The sequence below is a fragment of the Dipodomys merriami genome, unplaced genomic scaffold (genome assembly GCF_024711535.1).
Source record: "Dipodomys merriami isolate MVZ:Mamm:240054 unplaced genomic scaffold, mDipMer1.0.p SCAF_2, whole genome shotgun sequence".
NCBI lineage: Eukaryota > Metazoa > Chordata > Mammalia > Rodentia > Heteromyidae > Dipodomys > Dipodomys merriami.
Window position 1 is genome coordinate 3383094 of NW_027203381.1, and position 14842 is coordinate 3397935.

Consider the following 14842-nt stretch of genomic DNA (forward strand, 5'->3'; position numbering starts at 1 on the left):
CAAGTTATGCATTCAGATAATAGGATTTAGAAAAAAATCAAAGTCTACGATAAACAGAAGTGAATTATAGATTCTAGAAATGGTTAGAAATAGGAGGTAACCAACTTCTGGGAAGATGGCGGAGGAGAAGCTGGAGGCTAAACAAGCTCTCACATAGAAAGCAGTTTTGGAGTTCCAGTGAACAGTCCTAAGCCAGAGAATCACACCAAGTGTGCCATCACAGGACAGAGAGTTAGGCCAGAGAGGGAAAATCCAGGCAAGGAGACAGATCTGAGCACTTGCGCGGCGGCGGCAGCAGTGGTCAAACCCGCCATACCTGCAAAACAGAGTCCAGGATGAAGGAGCCAGACGCAGCAGGCGAGTGCATTCTACTCAACACCAGCAAGAACCAACAAGGAGCAGACATCTTCATCTGGCAGTTCGCAGACCAGAGATGACCCAGGAACCAAGACTCTGCATGAGAAGAAGCCTAAAGTCCTCACTCCTTCTCAGGGAGCAGAGGAGGAAAGGCTAGCCCTCACACCTCCCCCCAGTACCAGAGATCTCCATCTTGGATACTGACAAAGCTGGGCGGAGCTGCTAGTTCCAACTCAGGCCTTGGAAGAAAACTAGAGTCATTTAGCAGGTCACAAGAACCTAACCTGACTGCCCAGACTCAGCTCCACCCAGGGAAAAGTCACCCAGCTGGGGCGCCAGCCCCAGGAGTGGCTTTCTTCACTGGGTTATCAGAGTCAGAGGCTGCCCCTCCCTTTAGCAGCCTTGACAATCAATTGAAATTCAGTAAACATAAACCCTGAGAGTGGTTCCAGGCTGGGCTCTGTGAGTTTCTCACAAACTAGCCCCTGGGAAAAGCTACTGTTTGCTGAAAGGCCTCAACTCTACCCAGAACCTAGCCTCATCACAACATCTCCAAACTTGAGGGAAAAGCCATCTCCCTCTTTTGTGATACTCAAAGCAGATCTCCCTCCCTTTGAACTAGCCTGGGAAGAGGATCACAAAATCCTGGGTTAAGCAGAGCATTTTTCTGCCTGTTCAAACAAACTGACTTAAGAAACCAACCAAGCCACGGAAAATCAAACACCACAAGCAGACCAGAGACTCCAACAAGAGGCTGGTTACAGACACAAGGGAGATACAGGATTTTCCCCACCCCTCCCAAAAAAATCAAAAAACTTTTTTTTTCCTTTTTTTTTTGCACCTTTTATAAAAAAATTTTTCTAAAACATTTTTTTAATTTTTAATTTTTACCTTTTTTGAAAAAAAATTGTTTTCTAGTAACTTTTTCCTCTTATAATTTTTACTTTAGGGGTATTTGTGTGTGTGCATTTTTCTTTGTTTCTTTCTTTTTTTCCTTTTTCAAAAATTTTTTTTTTGTTTTTTGTTTAGCTATACTGAATTTCTGATCTTTTTTCTTTCTTTCTTATCCTTTTCACCTTTTCTTCTCTTTTGTTCTTCTTTATGCGACTTAATTGTTGTTCTGCACATCCTCAGATAAACCCATAGTCGATTATTAGGCCTTATCCCCCATTGTGTACACACTTAATCCACAAATTTATTACTCAATTCAAAACCGCTTAGACTTAAATTCCTTAATAGCAGTACTATCTCTTTATACCTATATACTATTTTAATTATTTTTATTTTTAAGTTTTTCACATCTCCTCTCTATCCCTCCCATTCTCTCACTATATCCACGTTCTTCTCTGAATATTTTGTTTTCGCTTCTGCATAATATTTTTAATTATTACTTTTCTATTTTTTCTGGTCTCTTTTTTTCCCTTCCTCTTTCTTCTTTTTTGCTCTCTCTCTACTTTCATCTTATCCAACCTATTTCCTGCTTTGAGATTAGGACTTAGTTAACTCTCCCTGTGCCTCCCTACATCACTCTATTCCTATTTTTACCCACATCTCTCCCTAAACCTAATCATTTCTGGTTTAGCAAAATTCTTCTTAGCGGTTCGTAGCCCATTAATATATAGTTGATTGATGTTGAATAGATATATCTGTTGAACTAGATTGTATCTGCAGAATATTGACTGTGCAAATACAGACTTTGGTTGATGCTTGCCTTAAGATAGTATTCTGGCACAAAACTGTTGTTATTTTCATCCCAAATGGGCAGAGTAAGCCAGAAAAACACAAGAAAAATGGCAAGTCCGGGTATCTCAACTTCCACTCATGAAAATCAGGGGATGGAATAGATAATGAATAATCCAGAGGAGAGTTCCCAAAAAACTCTACAAACACTGCTGGCAAACATAATAAAGGAAAAGATTGAAAACCTACAAAGGACTCTGTATGAGCGTGATAGGGAGAGAGGAGGCAATCCAAAGGTTAATACAGGAATATCATGAGTGTGAGGAAGCTACTCAAAAACTGATACAGGATTTGCATGAGCAGCTTGAGAATACTCAAAGAGAAAGGCAGGAATGGCATGAGCAGGCTGAGAACACTCAAAGAGAACTACAGGAATGGCATGAACGTGAGGAAGCTAAGCAAAGAGTAACACAGGAATTGAGAGAGCAGAATACACAAAGAGAGAATACACAAAGATCACTAAAGGCATTCATGGAATCCATTAACAAAGAGCTGAAGGAAGAGAGGGAGACCACAAAGGGAATGCTGAATGGAACCCAACAGAAGGAATGGGAGTCCAAGGAAACCATAACCAATCAACTAAGTGATTTGAGAATAAACACTGAACACCAAATTAAGAAAGTAAAGAAGTTCATATAAGATCTAAAACAAAGCTTCAACAAAGAATTTGAAGCCATCAAAGCTGAGAAATTAGAAGGAAAAGAAATTTAAAAAGTAGAAAGTCTTCATAGCAAATTAGAACATGGAGAAGATCCAATCTCGGGGATTGAAGACAGCCTAGATATTATAGAGAAAGAACATACAACCATCCAAGACAAGTCCAAGGAACATGATAGATCTATCCAACACTTGGAAGACACCATCAGAAGGCCTAATCTAAGGATAATGGGTGTAGAGGAGCACCTAGAAACGGAAGTTAATGGTCTAGGAAATTTGTTTAACAGGCTCCTAGCAGAGAACTTCCCAAACATGCAAAAAGATAGGCCTATTCAGATACAAGAAGCTTTTAGAACTCCAAATAGACCAGACCAGAATAGGACATCCCACTGTCACATTATAATCCACACAGGATCAACTCAGACCAAGGAAAAGATCCTTAAAGCTGTCAAGGAGAAAAGGTTAATCACCTATAAAGGGAAACCAATTAGAATCACCTCAGATTTCTCAGCAGAGACAATCAAAGCAAGAAGAGCCTGGAATGATGTATGCCATGCCCTAAAAACAAACAACTATCAACCAAGAATACTGTACCTAGCTAAACTCTCCTTCATAACTGAAGGCCAAATAAAAACCTTCCATAGCAAAGAAAAATTGAAACAATATATCTCCACCAAACCAGCCCTACAAAATATTCTTAAAGATGTCCTACACATAGAAAACCAACAAGACCACAATAAAGGCCAAGAAACTGCACCCAAACTGAGAATCCAAGAACCCAGTTTTCGCAGCCCCCAAGAAGGTGGATAACATGGCAGGAACTCCCAAATACCTCTCAGTCCTATCTCTCAACATTAACGGACTTAACTCTCCAATTAAACAACACAGACTTTCTAGTTGGATTAAAAAAACAAGATCCTTCTATCTGCGGCCTTCAGGAGTCATATCTTGCCCATAAAAACAAACACGTTTTCAATGTTAAAGGCTGGAACAAAATCTACCAAGCAAACGGCCCCCATAAACAGGCGGGAGTTGCAATCCTAATGTCAGATAAAATAGACTTCAAATTAAAATTCATGAGAAGAGATAAAGAAGGCCGCGACATACTAATTAAGGGATCTCTCCTTCAGGAGGATATTACAATTCTAAATATCTATTCACCAAACAACGGAGCACCCAAATTTATCCAAGAAACACTACTTTCCCTCAAATCCCACATAGATCCAAAGACATTACTTGTTGGGGATTTTAACACACCACTCTCCCCACTAGATAGATCAACTTGGCAAAAACTCAACAGAGAAACTGCAGATCTAAACAGCTGCATAGATCATCTAGATTTAACAGACATCTACCGAATATTTCACCCAGCAGCATCAGAACACACATTTTTCTCAGCAGCACATGGTTCATTTTCTAAAATAGACCACATTTTAGGCCACAAAGCAAACTTGTCCAAATTCAGAAACATTGAAGCTATACCTTGCATTCTCTCTGACCACAAGGGAATAAAATGAGAACTCAACACCAAAAGCCACCAAAGAAAGTCCGGTAACACATGGAGGCTGAACAAAACACTGCTGAATCACGAATCTAATGAAAGGAAATTCAAATGTTCATGCTATTCAAAAAAATGAGTACACAAATTACCAGCTCCTCTGGGACACAGCAAAGGCAGTAATCAGAGGCAAGTTTATTGCTCTGAGTTCCTACATCAACAAATTGGAGAGATCTGAAACCAACAATTTAATGACACATCTGAACCTCCTTGAAAAAAGAGCAGCAAGATAAACCCCAATCCAGTAGACAGAAAGAAATAATTAAAATTAAATCAGAATTAAATGAATTGGAATCCCAAAAAACTATAGAAAGAATCAACAAAAGAAAGAGTTGGTTCTTCGAAAAAATTAACAAAATTGACAGACCCTTAGCAAATCTTATCAGAAAAAGAAGAGAACACATCCAAATAAATAAACTCAGAGAGGAGAATGGAAAGATCACCACAGAAACAACCAAGATTCAGAACATTATAAGGGAATACTTCTCAAATCTTTATGCTAATAAGTTTGAGAACTTGGCAGAAATGGACCTTTTCCTAGCAAATATTGACATGCCAAAACTAAACCAAGATGAGTTAAACCATATTAACAGGCCCAAATTTAGCATTAAAATAGAAACAGCAATAAGAGACCTCCCAGCTAAGAAAAGTCCAGGACCAGATGCCTTTACAGAAGAATTCTACAAGGCCATCAAAGCAGAGCTCACACCAATACTCCGCCAACTCTTCAATGAAATTGAAAGAGAAAGTTCACTACTGAACTCATTCTATGAAGCCATCATAACCCTCATCCCAAAACCAGGCAGGGACTCATCAAAGAAAGAGAACTATAGACCCATTTCTTTGATGAACATTGCTGCAAAACTTCTCAACAAAATTCTGGCCAATTGACTTCAACAATTCATCCAAAAAATCATACAGCACGATCAAACAGGATTCATTTCAGGGATGCAAAGCTGGTTCAATATACACAAATCAATTAATATTATTCATCACATCAACAGGAGCAAGGATAAGAACCACATGGTCATCTCAATAGATGCAGAAAAAGCATTGGACAACATGCAAAACCCATTTATGCTGAAGGTTTTGGAAAAATTAGGAATCCCTGGAACATTCCTCAATATAATAAAGGCTGTATATGACAAACCTACAGCCACCATTATACTTGATGGTGAAAAACTAAAGCCATTTCCTCTTAATTCAGGAACAAGACAAGGATGTCCACTCTCTCCACTTCTCTTTAATCTAGTATTAGAATGCCTAGCTACAGCAATAAGACAAGATGCAAACATAAAGGGCATCCAAATAAGGAAAGAAGAAAAAAAACTCTCCCTCTTTGCAGATGACATGATCTTGTCTTTAAAGAATCCCATAGAGTCCATTGCCAAATTATTCAAGCTGATTCAAAAGTTTGGCAAAGTAGCAGGGTATGAAATTAACCCCCCAAATCAATGGCTTTTCTGTATGCCAATAATGAGAAAAGTGGGGTTGAAATTAGGAAAGCAACTCAATTTGTAATAGCCCCACCCAAAAATAAAATACCTAGGAATTAACTTAACCAAAGAAGTGAAGGACCTGTACGATGAAAACTTTAAAAACTTGAAAAAGGAAATCAAAACAGAACTTAGAAACTGGCAAAAACTCCCATGCTCCTGGATTGGAAAGATTAACATCGTGGAAATGGCAATACTTCCCAAGGCTATTTACAAATTCAATGCGATACATATCAAAATTCCAAACTCATTCTTCAAGGAAATAGAAGAGGCAATCCAAAAATTCATATGGAACAATAAAGACCCCGAATAGCAAAAACGCTCCTCAATGGAAAGAACACTGCTGGAGGAATATCAATACCAAATTTCAAACTCTACTATAAAGCCATAGTAATCAAAACAGCTTGGTACTGGCACAAGAACAGACCTCAGGACCAATGGAATAGAATTGAAAACCCAGAAATGAACCTACAGACCTATAGCCATCTAATCTTTGATAAGGGAGCTAAAAAAAAACTAGAATGTAAGAAAGACAGCCTCTTCAGTAAATGGTGCTGGCAAAATTGGTTAACTACTTGTAGAAAACTAAAGCTAGATCCTTATATATCACCCTGCACCAGAATCAACTCCAAATGGATCAAAGACCTCGGAGTCAAAGCAGACACTCCGAAAACATTACAGGATGGAATAGGAGAAACCATAGGTCTCCTTGGCACAGGCCAAAATTTTCTTAATAGAGACCTGGAAACAACAAATCAAAGAAAGTTTGGACAAATAGGATTGCATGAAGTTGCAGAGCTTCTGCATGGCAAAGGACATAGCTAGCAAGATCAATAGAAAGCCTAAGGATTGGGAGAAGATCTTCACTAGCCATACAATGAACAAGAGTCTCATATCTAAAATATACTTGGAACTCAAAAAATTAAATCCCCCAACAACAAATCCTCAAAGAAACACCTGCCCAATAAATAAGTGGGCTAAAGACTTAAAGAGAAACTTCTCTGAAGAAGAAAGAAGGATGGCCAATAGACACATGAAGAAATGCTCAACCTCCCTAGCCATAAAAGAAATGCAAATCAAAACAACCTTGAGATACCACCTCACCCCAGTTAGAATGGCAAAAATCAACAACTCTAATAACAACAGATGCTGGAGGGGATGTGGACAGAAGGGAACCTTACTTCATTGTTGGTGGGAGTGTAAACTTGTTCAACCACTTTGGAAACTAGTATGGAGGTTCCTCAAAAGACCTCACATAGAGCTCCCCTATGACCCAGCAATCCCATTTTTGGGCATTTACCCAAATGTTTACAAAGAAGTCCACACTAAAGCTACCAGCACAACTATGTTTATTGCAGCGTTATTTACCATTATTAAGAGATGGAATCAACCTAGATGCCCCTAAGTAGATGAATGGAACAAGAAAATATGGTATATATACACATTGGAATTCTATGCCTCCATCAGAAAGAATGACATTGCCCCATTTGTTAGGAAATGGAAAGGCTTGGAAAAAATTATATTAAGTGAAATAAGCCAAGCCCATAGAAACATAGGTCCCATGGTTTCCCTTATTTGCAATATCTAGTATATGTATGAGTCAAGCAGAAAAGGTCAGATAAGGTGGTGTTAGGAAAATGAACCCTTAGATATGTATTTAAATATTTTTTCTTTCATGCATTTGTTTCTAACACATTTATAAGATTATTTCTTTGTTGCTTTGTATGTCCCTCCCCCACACTATAACCCCTGCTTTCACTGTATTTGATGTCGGTATAATTTTTGGAGAGAAAGGGGAAAAACAAGTCGTTTAAATAAGGATACAGGTGGACCCATTGTAACAATGAGAAGTACAAGTTGTCATGTCGAAAACAAACTTTACAACCTTGGGGGGGGGAAGGATTGGGGGGGTGGGGGAGGATGGGAAGGGATGGGAAGGGTAAACAAAGGCGGAGGCTACAATGCTTGATAAGAAATGTACTCATTATCTTGCCCATGTAATTGTAACCCCTCTGTACAGTATTTTTACAATAAAAAAAAAGAAATAGGAGGTAACCAAAAATGATAAAGATGGGTCAAAGAAGACATGTAATTGCATCAAGGGTGTTAATTTTGGTAATTGTTTCATGAGTACACACCTCTGTCAACACTCACTGCAGCATTCTCTACTATGTGCATAATTGTATTTTAATGGATTTTATGTAAAGACTAGTCAAATATTTGAATTTATGTTTATAATCCTTAATAAGCCTTTCATGACACCATGGTGGGTGAATTTTACATAGCATTGAATCATTTTCAGTCTGATAAAGTTTAAAAACAGACAAAAGTAATACAGTTAAATGAATGTTTCCAGCTAGCAGCATGACTAAGGGATTATGGTTCCAAAAGATCTGCGGTTGTCTTTCTGGATCCTAGACAAATTTTTGTAAGTAAAGTAGTGTTCTGGTGTATAAATTAGTAAAACTTTTTTATATTTTAGGTAAGATTTGTGCTTTTCTGAAATGTAATGCATATTACTACAAAGAACCAGCATTTTGATTTCCTATTAACTATTGAACCCGTTCTTTACCAAGGAAATAATTACTATAATGATATGTTTTAAATTGTGTGACTCCTAAAGCTCTTCAGAAATTGAGTATTTGGCATATTTTACTAAGTCTGGAAAATATATTAAATGCTTAAAAATACAGAGAAATCAATGTTTATAGATATGGCAGTATAAAGATCATTTAGGAGAAATTACATTTCATTTTTGTTTTAAAATATTTTTATTATCCTTAAATAGTTGTTCAACAGGGATTTCATTTCAACATGACAGTTTGTGAATACAATGCATCTTGATTAATGTCCCTCTTTCAGTCATTCTCCTCACCTCTCCCAATCCCTTTCACTCCCTTATTTTACCTGGTTGTATATCTATGTATATGCAGTGAATATTACACCTGCCTTCACCATGCTTCCTTTCCCTGTACTCTGCCCCCCCAACCTCACTCCTTCCTAACACCACCAGTTCCGCCATTCTGTTACTCCTTTTGTATTAAAGTGTAAGATGATTGTTTAACATAGTTACACCATTAGAATCCTCTCCCCTTTACTCCGTACCTTAGTTAATATTTGTTAATGTATGCACTTATATGTATTAGATGACTCTGTGTATGTTCGTATACATTGATAATTCAGATCTAAATTCCACATGTATCTTCATAATTTAGATCTAAAGTCCACATATGAAAGCAAACATATATGTGTTTGTTTCTCTGAACCTGACTTCATTTACTTAAAATAATTTCTCCATGTCAACCCATTTACCTAGAAATGACATAGTATCATTCTTTCAGTTGAGTAGTAAAATTCCATTGCCTATGTATACCCATTTTTTTGATCCATTTGTCTGTTGAGGGGCATCTGGCCTAAGGCAAATACTGCAGCAATAAACATGGGTGTGCAGGTGTCTTCGCTGTATCTGGACATACAATCTTTCAGATCAATGACTAAGTGTGGTATTGCTGCATTTTAGGGTGGTTCTAATTTTAGTTTTCTAAGTAATCTCTAAATTGAGAACCAAAATTGGCCGAGAGATGAAAGGAGAAAATGCATTTCTTAGTGTGACATTCTATAAGTTGCAATTACTTGTGAGTTATTTGGAAAAGATGATTTATTTTGATCCCTGAGGGTAACATACACTATAGGATCTTCCTGCACACACCTGGCTGATTTGAACACCACAAGGTACCGGGTGTAGCTGAGTGTGAACCTCACACAACAGGGCCATGAAGAGCACACCAGAAAACTCCCCTAGGTAAATGCAATCTATTAACAACCTGCCCGGGCAGAGAGCCAAAACTTTTATTCCAGCGCCGCTTTGTTCCACACCACACTTTGTACATTTTTCCTTTTTATTTGAGGTCACGGAGTTCACCTTCATTGTTACTTTTATTTTTTAACATTTGACTTCGATTTTTTTCCCCATACATTTTCTCTTTCTCCTTCTGCTGCCTTTTGAGCTGCTTTCCTACTGAAAAGTTTCAATAGAGTTGCAGAGGAAGGGAGAGAAAATGGCTGAGACCTCATCGCTTCAGCTAAGTCCCAGGGAGCCTCCTACAGGAGGGCCAACTTATTGATTGGTGTCTGTACTCTGGAGCACGGGGCATTGCTGCAACACTGAAGCTCCAGAATGAACAGGGTTTGCCTTCCAGGTGCACTGATGTGGCAAACACCTTTAGTGGCGTCCATGATGATCACCTTACAATGTGAAATCTCACCCAGCAAATTCTACCTTGTGATATGGGACAGCATACTTTTCACGTGTCGATCATGCCACTTCTCTCAATATATTTTATAATACTGGGTTAATTAAATCCTGCACTCCATAAGAGAGTAACCTTGTTTTCTATTCAATACGAATACTGTGTTGAAATGGGTCTAGACTTGGAACATTACAGGGTAAATCTAATCAATGCTTTACTTTATTGTAATTGCACTTCTATTAGGTCATGTTCACATTATTCATTATTTCAGAATCAATCAGTAGCTTATAGTTTTAAAAAACATTCAAATAAATTTATTTAACCTTGCATGAAATTAGTACATAAGCATGAAATGAAGATAATTTATTTGGGGGATTCTTTACATATATATACATATTTATATATAAATATATTCCATTGTAATTTATTCTGTACACAAAGGAAACAATATTTTTTCTAACTCTGTGGAGCCCAAATTGCTAAGGAACAAAACTATGCATAATTATTACACACAGTTGTGAGTTTTAATATGGGCATATACAGATTACCATCCCGTTTACCTACAAACATTTCCCTGTGCTTCTTTGATTTTGGGTAATTGAAATGCTTTTGGTAAGACCACTTAACATGAAACTTAACCTCTTTTTTTTAAAATTAAATTTTATTTTATTTGTGAACATACTGTACAGAGGAGTTACAATTACATGGGCAGGATAATGCGTACATTTCTTACCAAGCATTGTAGCCTCCTCCTGTGTTTACCCTTCACATCCCTTCCCAGCCTCTCCCCTCCCCCCCGAAACTTAACCTCTTAATTTTTACATGCACAACATAATCCGTTTTTGTTAAGAATAGACACAGTAAAAGGCAGGAGGCATGTGAACTCTCATTGTTTTAGCAACAACATAAAATCTTTGTATATTTGTTTGGTTTTAGGATTTTGATATTTTTCTTTTATCAACATTGAAACAAGGATATTTGCATAAGATTTTTCTGCTGTGTTGGTCCATGTAGCAAAATCTGTCTTTAAATAGTAGTAAATTGCTCTTAAATTGAATCCTGGAAGTTTTCCCTTCAAGTGTATTGTTTAAACAAAGTTTCTTATTTAAAGAGAAGTCTTACTGATGAACTTGCTCACATATTAATTAACACCAGCTGTATTAAAAAAAAAAACTCTTCCAAAAAATTGAAACCCAACAATAGATGTAGGGGATATTGCATCTGTCTCTCTTCAGTGTCCTAACACCAGAGTCACTTAACAATCAACTAATGAAAACCGCATGCAAATCCCTTCCGAGCAGAGAAGCATGCTCTACAAAGCACGGCAGAATTGACTCCCCCCACAAGCAATGCAGTTGCGTTCCTAACTAAATGTGGTTCCCGACAGGAATGCAAGACTGGATCAACATACAAAAATGAACACAACAAACCACCTAAACAGAGCCTTTCCACAAAAATGGTCATTGTGTTTAAAGCAGGTGAACACTTGACAAGATCTATCATCTTCTCATGATTAAAGCGGAAGGATGAAAGGGAGCTTCTTCACCCAGACACAGAGCGCTTAAGAAGCATTCACAGCTAACACTGAGCTCAGAGATGAAAGAACTCAATCCTCTGCCCTGAAAACAGTCTCAAGAATTTCCAATTTTTAACCACTTACATTTAACCCACCTTTAAGATGTCTAGGGGAGAAATTACAAACAATTTATAAAAATCATTGGTAATTCTACAAAGAGGCGAATAGAAAAAAATGCTTACTTGAACACCACTAGGGATAATTCATAAAATAAGCACAATTATAGAATACCAGATTAACACATTGCAGTCTACTTTGCTCTCCACAGCAGCAATAGTTAATCTGAAATAGGAGTAAACAAGGCATTTTCTTTATAATATCATCGTTGGAAATAAAACAGGATTAAATTTAACTAAGGAGGTGAAAGACTACTGAATGGAACATTGCAAAACTTTGCTAAAGAAAATCAGAAGGGATCTAAATAAAACCGACAAGTGCCTTTGCTCTTGGACTGCATAAATAATCCTTAACAGACAATATTACATGGAATGCTTGTATGAATGCCATGTTATCTGCATCAAACTTTTAACGTCTTTATTTTTATAATTCAAAAAAAATGGATTTTAATTCATAAGGAGTTTCAATGGGCATGGGAGAGTAAAAACTATTACTGGGAGAAGCCAAAGCTGGAGGAATTGCGCTACTTGACTTTGAATCTTAGTGAACGTTTAAAGAGATGGAAACTCTGCAGTACTGACACAAAGGTAGACATGTGGACTAATAAAATAGAGACACAAATCTAGAACTAAATCTGATTTTTTAACTTCAAGCTTCTTTTTTGTTATTATCTATAAGTAGTTGTACAAAGCAGTTGCTATTTAACAAAGCAGTTTATGAATACAAAGCATGTTGTTCAATGTCAGCCCCTTTAGCATTCTCAGCCAATCCTCCTCTTCCCACCCCTTCCCTCACTCTTCTTAATTTTGTAGGATGTTCATTGGATTCTTGGCTGAATCCTCCCTGTTTTCTCCTCTTCATTCATCCACCCCTTTGCCCTTGGTACCACCCCATTCATTTTACTACCCACTTCCTGGTATTTATTTAGTTGAACTTTGCCTTTGCCTTTCTAAGGAATAACACTATTTGAGTTTTCAATTAATCTACACTATTTCAGTTACTACATTTGTATACACTTGTGTGCCATCTAACATCTTATGAGTTTATGAGCTCAATCCAGCTTCCACATGTAAGGAAAAACACGTGTCTTTTGTCTCTGAGAACAGATTGATTTTTGACAAGTTTCAAAGATTTTCTTTTTTCAATGAGGAAAGAATGCCTCTCCAAGAAAGGGCACGGAACAATGAAATCTCTGTAGGCAAATGCAAGCTTTGAATCCCTAACTATAGAATATACAAAAGTAACTCAAAATATGTCAATGTCCTAAGAAAGAGTGCACACACATTATAACTTTTAGATGAAAATCTTGGGGAATATCTACAGGGCTTTGGATTTTTAGTAAAGGTATTTAAAATAATAAACTAAATACACAGCAGCAAAAGAAAAAAATAAGTAAATTGGCTTAATCAAAACAGAAATGCTTGAGCATGAAGGGTTATTATGAAATAAAGTCATTTGTTTGTTAGGGATGCAGTACCAGACATTTCTTGGAAATGAGGGAATCTGCCTGTGATATGATTAAATATGTGTCAGAATTCAGAAACCAATAGTTCAAATCTAACTTTATTTATTTATTTTTTTTATTGTGAGAATACCGTACAGAGGAGTTACAATTACATGGGCAAGATAACGAGTACATTTCTTATCAAGCATTGTTGCTTCCTTGTTGTTTCCCCTTCCCATCCCTTCCCATACTCCTCCCCTCTGATCCTCCAAATCTAACTTTATAACCACAAATAGAATTAAATTTCAGTGATGAATTGTATCATAAAATTATAATTGAGATTTTTGCAACCCTTTTTATTTTTAGTTTCAGTTAACAGATAATATTTATACATATTTATGAGTGTAGTATGCCAACATGGCATATAATTATTCAGGAAGTAAGTACCTATGACCGAAATATATACTTCAGAAAGCCAATACCACCTGTATTCAGGAAGTTGAGTCCAAGGGGTATGCTTTGTCCTTTTAAAAGTATTTATTTAGTTGAATTTTACGTCCATTTACAGTAGAATAATGTTCTTCCCAATGGAGTTGAGCAGAGGAGTGCTAATCTTTATTCATAAGGCCAATAAATTTGCTCAAAGAGCACATCTGCTAAAGGGTAAAATGACTATGAGCAAGATGAATGTTGACTTTGTTTAGCTTTCTCCTGACAGCTATTTTAAAAGGTTTAGGTTATTTATTTTTGGCTCACTGATAAAGCTTATGGTTTGGCAGGTGAAATGCCAGAGAAAATGCTTTCAGAACTGATTTTATAATTGTATTCTTTAAATTAGATGCATGTATGTATAACATACATGTGCACTCACATACATACACACATATATATATATACATATTTATGCATACATAAGTCAAATGTCATCTTTACCAGGACAACATTTTAAATTTTATGTAAGTCTACGTGAACGAAATGACTTTTCTTTTGGGAAATTGACTCAGGTATTCAAGCCAAATACCGTTTATATTGCTTCACTTTATTAGTAATATATCCAGTAATTTTATTACCTAATTTTATATTATTCTATTGTGAAATGCATCATTCTGTCCATTCAGCAAGAAAAGTAGACTTCTGTTTTACTTCTAACAAGCCAATGGGGACTAGAAAAGTTAGAGTATTAAAATTAAAGCAACATATTTGTAAGTGGGCTATGGTAAGGTATTGGGGATTATTTTCCATTTCTAGTGCCCAGTATAATCATTTGCATATTATTATTTTGAACACATTATTTATGATTTTTTTTGCTTAAATTATAGCAAGGGATTATAATGTGTGTGTGTGTGTGTGTGTGTGTGTGTGTGTGTGTGTGTGTGTGTGTGTGCGCGCCAGTCTTGGGGCTTGAACTCAGGGCCTATGTAATGTCCCTCAAGGCCAGCAGTCTACCAACTGAGCCACAGCACTAATACAGCATTATAATTTTTTTTGGTCTGTCGTGGGGCTTGAACTCTGGGCTTGGGCGCTGTCCCTCAGCTCTTCAGCTTAAGGCAAGTGCTCTACCGCTTGAGCCACAGCGCCATTTCCTGTTTTCTAGTGGTTTATTGGAGATAAAGAGTCTCACGGACTTTCCTGCCTGGGCTGGGTTTG